Here is a 6,382-nt window from a genome sequence, read left to right as displayed (position 1 = left end):
GGCCTAGTAGGCCTCCCCGCAGCCTCCTGAGAGCAAAAACAGGCTGTGGGGTCATGCTGCACCCTGTGCCCCATTTTGGGCTTAGTAGGCCTCCCCGCAGCCTCCTGGGAGCAAAAACGGTCTGCGGGGTGGGTGTGTGTGCCGTAACTCCCTGCACCCTTTTTGGGGCCTAGTAGGCCTCCCCGCAGCCTCCTGGGAGCAAAAACAGGCTGCAGGGTGTGTGTGTGTGTGTGTGTGTGCCGTAACTCCCCGCACCTTTTTGGGGCCTAGTAGGCCTCCCCGCAGCCTCCTGAGAGCAAAAACAGGCTGTGGGGTCATGCTGTACCCCCTGTGCCCCATTTTGGGCCTAGTAGGCCTCCCCGCAGCCTCCTGGGAGCAAAAATGGGCTGTGGGGAGACTCCTAGAAGGGGCCAAGCCAGCCAGCAATTTGACAACCGGTTCGGCTGAACCGGTGCAAACCGGTTGAATCGCACCCTTGCCTTAGAATCAACACGTATTCCACACCCAGAACAAGCTCCCCTATAAAACTATAAAGCGGTGCACCCCGTTTCTCTGCTGTTGCCCCTAAAAGGCAAACCTCTTTCGCTTTTGGAAATCGGCAAATATTTCTCCTTTCCTCTGGATTTCAGTCCGATTTATACATTTTTGCACAACCCTCCGGCTCGCGTTGGGCCCCCAGATGGTTCTTCCGACAGCGCCTTCCAACCAAACCCCTTCATCGGGTGACTGAAGTCGCTGGTCAGCAAAGGGGGGACCTTTCGATGCCATCTAGCCGGGATGACAACGAAGAGCCTGCCCTGCGCGATGATAAGCGATTCCCCAGATGTGGCTCTGAGCAGAGCCGTCCTCGTCTCTCCGAGGGGCGGAAATCCATGCGCTCCCCATGGCTACGTCAGGGGTGGGAGGGAGGGAGGCTGGCCTGCTCCAAAGGCCATTGTTCTCCAGGTGGACGATCCCCAGGAGACCTCCCACATCAAAAGGCCCACGTCACCAGAAGCAGAACCGTTTGTTTTCTTTCGCTACCAGGGCTGGCACGCAGCCGGAGTTCCTTTCCAAGACTCTCTCGCCCAGGCTTGCCAACACAATCCACCCGGGACCTCTGCCCCTCTGCCCCTCTGCCAGCCCTGCGGAGTTGTCCGGGGCTGGAAAGGAGGAGAGGAGAAGATAAGACGAGATAAGCCCAGCCGGGTAGACCAGGCTGAGAAACCAAAGCTGGGTAGGTCCCCTGGAGCAAAATAACAGAATAGCAGAGTTGGAAGGGACCCTGGAGGTCTTCTAGTCCAACCCCCGCTGGTCAAGCAGAAGACCCCACCCCACAGTCTTTCCTTAAAAGCGTCCAACGATGGAGCATCCGCAATGTCTAGTGGCAAGCAGTTCCACTGGTTAATTGTTCTTAGGGGTTAGGAAATTTCTCCTTAATTCCAGGTTGCTTCTACTCCTTGATGAGTTTCCACCCGTTGCTTCTTGTCCTGCCTTCGGGTGCTTTGGAGAATAAGTTGACCCCCCCCACCCCTTCCTTCCTCCCTTCCTTCCTTCCTTCCTTCCTCCCTCCCTTCCTCCCTCTTTCAGTCTCCCACCTTCTTTCCCTTCCCTTCCTCCCCCCTTCCTTCCTTTCAATCTTCCTCCCTTCTCTTCCTTCTTCTCCCTTACTTTTTTCAATCTTCCTTCTCCCTCCTTCACTTCTTTCCCACCCTCCTCCTCCCCTCCGCTCCATCCCTTCATTCCTTCCCACTTTCTCCTCTTTCCTCCCGCTCCCTCTCCTTCCTTCCTTCCTTCTCACCCTCCTCCTCCCCTTTCCTCCATTCCTTCATTCCTTCCCACTTTTCCCTCTCCCCTCCCTCCCTTCTTTTCTTCCTTTCTTCCTCTTTCAGTCTTCCTTCTTTCTCCTTCCTTCCCCTCTCCCTCTTTAAATCTCCCTCCTTCCCCTCCCCCTTGCTTCTTTCCTCTTCCAATCTTCCTTCCTTCCTCCCCCTCTTTCTTTCTGTCTTTCTTTCTTTCTTTCTTTCTTTCTTTCTTTCTTTCTTTCTTTCTTTTTCTTTCTTTTTCTTTCTCTCTCTCTCTTTCTTTCTTTCTTTCTTTTCCTCCTTTCTTCCATTTCTTTCTTTCCTCCTTTCTTTCTTTCTTCCATTTCTTTTCCTTCCTTCCTTCCTTTCCTCCTTTCTTCCATTTTCTTTATTCCTTCCATTTTCTTCCTCCCTTTCCTCCTTTCTTTTTCTCTTTCTTTTCTTTCTTTTCTTTTCTTTTCTTTTCTTCCTTCCTTCCTTCCTTCCTTCCTTTCTAAATTTACTTTTCATGGGAAGAGGGAGAGGCCTCCCCTTAAATCTGCAGTCGGCTTTTAAAATTCTACTACAGGTGGGGCTTGTTATTTTACTACTACAATAGTTTATTGTCTTCAGGCGGCACATTTTCAGCAGCTGTTCTTTCTTTAATATGTTAAATCATGACTTTTTTTTTTAAGTTTGTTTTGCTGGAGAAAAGTTTTGGGAAGAGCTGCACGGATAATGTTAAAGTAACATGAATTCCAAGCCCCAGTGAAGAATTCCCCAACCCTATTATTCACAGCCTGTGCTAAACACACTGGACAGGTACAGGTACCCCTTGACTTACGACAATTGAGCTCAAAGGTTCTGTTGCTAAGTTCTGTTTGTTAAGTGAGTTTTGTCCTGTTATATCATTTTTCTGGCCCCAGGCGCACTTGATGCAAATTCAGAAGCTAAGTCACTGGCTCATATTTATGGCAGGTTCGAGCAACAGATCCTATGTACCATTCCAGACAAATGGCTGTCCAGTCTCTTCTTTAAAACCTCCATTGATGGAGCAGCCACAACTTCTGGTGGCCAGCAGTCCCACTGGTTAATTGTCCTCACTCTTAGGAAGTTTCTCCTTAGTTCCACGTTGCTTCTCTCCTCGGTTAGTGTCCACATGTTGCTTCTTGTCCTGCCTCTTCAGGGGCTTTGGAGAATAGCTTGACTGCCTCTTCTTTGGGGCAGCCCCTCAGTACTAGAACTCAGATAATCAGAGTTGAAAGGGACCTTGTAGGCCATCTAGTCCAACCCCCTGCCCAAGCGGGGGACAAATGGTAGTTCAGTCTCTTCTTGAAAGTCTCCAGGGATGAAGGTCCCACAACTTCTGAAGGCAACTTCTGTTCCATTGGTGGATTGTTTTCACTGTCAGAAAGTTTCTCCTTATTTCCAGGTTGAATCTCTCCTGGATCAGTTTCCATCCATTCTTCCTTGTCTGGACTTTGGGTGCTTTAGAAAATAGCTTGACCTCCTCCTCCTCTCTGGGGCAGCCCCTCAAATATTGGAAGATGCTCTCCTGTCTCCCCTGGTCCTTCTCTTCCCTAGACTAGCCAGGCCCAGTTCCTGCAACCATTCATGGTATGTTTTAGCCTCCAGTCCCCTCATCATCCTGGTTGCTCTTCTCTGCACTCTTTCTAGAGTCTCAACATCTTTTTTTATAGTGTGGTGACCAAAACTGGATGCAGGACTCCAGGTGTGGCCTTACTAAGGCTTTATAGAGCGGTGTTAGTACCTCCTTTGATCTTGATTATATCCCTCTGTTAATACAACTTAGGATTGCATTAGAAGATGCTATCCTGTCACATCTAGTCCTTCTTTTCATGAAACTACCCAATTCCTGCAACCAATCTTCATGTATGAATACACCCAAGGATTGTATTCGCTTTTTTGGCGGCGGCTGCACATGGCTAGCTCATCTTTAAGTAATCGTCCACCAGTACTCCAAAATCCCTCTCACAGTTAGCCAGGTTTCGCCTAATTTGTACCTTTGTTTTTTTTTCTGTCCAGGTGTAAAACTTTGCTTTTATCCACCTTCAGTTTCATGTGGTTGGATAGGGCACCATAATTCATGTTTCGGCTTCAGTCCCCTGATGGTCTTAAATTGCTCTTCCCTGCCTCCTCTCTCTCCCGCCAATGTTCAGTAACGCAAAATCTGGATGGGTTCCACACACCACGTGGTGTAGCCAAATTTTAGCACATCACCTTCCGCCTACCTAGCATGTCATTTCTTTATGGCCCGGGGCGTGACAGGTTGCAAGAAAATTGGCTTGACTAAACAGCAGTTTAAATAGAAGTAAAAAATAAAAGCACGTTTTTGCCAACTAAATATCCCCTCCGGTTTTGGTTATGTTCTGCGTGAATTGGCATTCAGAGCCCGTCTCTTGATTTTCAACACGGTGTAAAACTTGTAGTAAGCCTAGATATTGACAAATAGCTGTTGATGTTATTTCTAAGATCCTAGAAATCGTCTTTTTAAATCCTCGGTAAGAAAAACCAACGGGGAGTTCGGCAGTCAGGTTTAAGGTTAGTAAGTGCTCCTTCTAAGTCAGGATCACAAAGCCAGTTTGGTCTAGAGGTCAAATTGCTGGGCTAAAAAAAACAGGAGGTGGTGAGTTCCAGTCCTGCTTTAGTCACAAACGCCAGTTTGGGTGATTTTTGACCCAATCACCAGGAGGTTGTGAGTTCTAGTCCTGCTTTAATTACAAAAGCCAGCTGGGTGACTGTGGGCCAATCACTAGGAGACTGTGAGTTCTAGTTCCATTTTAGACATGAAACCCAGCTGAGTGTCTTTAGGCAACCACTAGGAGTCTGTGAGTTCTAGTCCCAGCTTATACATTAAATCCCACTAAGTGTTTTTGGGCCAACCAACCAAAATTCACTTATAACAACCGTCTCGCTTAACGATGGAAATGGCAGTCTCGATTTTGGTCGTAAGTAGAGGACGCCCTATTTACAGAGCACACCGGCAGAAGAAGGAGACCTGTGCGATTGGGCGGGGGGGTGGACTAGATGACCTATAAGGTCCCTTCCACCTCTGATTATCTGTTATCTGATTGTGACCAAGGGAGAGTTGGGATAAAATCGAACGGCGTTCACAGTCGAAGGGGCGGAAGGGAGTTGTGGAATCGGCACCTGGAAGAGCCAAAAAAGGCGGCTCGCTTTGTGAACGAAGAGCCCGACGTCACAAAGTGTGAGTCCGTGTCCTCGTTACGAAAGGGAAGGCTCTCCCAGAAGGGCGACAGTCTGCCTGTCACACTCATGCAAAGCTCCAATTAACGGGAGACTAAACGGTTGCAAGTCGAGAACATCCCGTAGAAATCATCTTCCTGCTTGAGTAGGGGCGGGTTGGACTAGAAGACCTCCGGGGGATCCCTCCCGCCTCTTGATATTCTATAATTTTTGCAGTTCTGTAAGGAAGCTTCCCTGCCTCTGTGGAGAAAAAGAGCTACGCAGGTGAGGTTTGTCCATCAAAGTAGGGAAACTGGGTTTTATTTTATTTTATTTTATTTTATTTCTTTGTCTGCGTGCCAAACAGACTGTCAGAAAATAAATGATTAATAACACTAAGAAGAGCAAGAAATAGGAATTTCTATTTACTTACGACGGGGCGACAGCCTCGTATCACAGTTGTGCGAACGCTGATAATGGGAGACCCAAATAAGAAGCGTTGCGGAAAACGGTGCGATATTGTGCATGAATGCAACGGCGCACGAAAAAAAACGCCTCGGGTTTGGTGGCATGAATGAACAGCTGTGAATGAGATGAGCGCCCAGAAGAGGAAACCATGATTGGGCCATTCAGAGGATCCCCCAAATGAATGAAAACAGGATTATTTGGGGAATATCAGCCCGGAGAAGAAGGAGGAGGAGGAGAAAAGGAGGAGGAGGAGGAAGAGGAAGAGGAAGAAGAGGAGGAAGAAGAAGAAGAAGAAGAAGAAGAAGAAGAAGAAGAAGAAGAAGAAGAAGAAGAAGAAGAAGAAGAAGAAGAAGAAGAAGAAGAAGAAGAAGAAGAAGAAGAAGAAGAAGAAGAAGCAGCCACAAAAATAATTTGGGACACAAGAATTCAGATTTGACAGGCGCCTGCCACACAACACCCTGGATTGAACACTTGTCGATAAAAAAGGACAAAAACACGATCTGGATAGTGGATGTGACAGTACCTGGAAAGAGAAGAAGAAGAAAAAGAAGAAGAAGGAGGAGGAGGGGGAGGGGGGAGGGGAGGGGAGGGAGAAGGAGAAGGAGAAGGAGAAGAAGAGAGGAGGAGGAGGAGGAGGAGGAGGAGGAGGAGGAGGAGGAGGAGGAGGAGGAGGAGGAGGAGGAGGAACTGAAGGAGATCACAAAACACGAAGACCAGCAAATAGGAGTAGAACGATTGTGGTAGAAGAAGACATAGGTACTCCCAGTGATAACAGGTCCCCCGGGGTGCAATCCCAAAATATCTGGAGCAGTCAATTTGCAAAAGGCATACATAAGTGAGCTACTAGTACCGCTCTATATACTACTCTTATTCATCTACAGCAGGGGTAGATCTGATGCTCAGGAGTTCCACTCCCCCTCCCCACCTGGAAAGAAATCTCTTCC

The sequence above is a fragment of the Pseudonaja textilis genome, chromosome 7, assembly GCF_049901715.1.
Source record: "Pseudonaja textilis isolate UNSWEBS1 chromosome 7, rPseTex1.2, whole genome shotgun sequence".
Taxonomy (NCBI): domain Eukaryota; kingdom Metazoa; phylum Chordata; class Lepidosauria; order Squamata; family Elapidae; genus Pseudonaja; species Pseudonaja textilis.
This window is presented reverse-complemented; position numbering follows the sequence as displayed.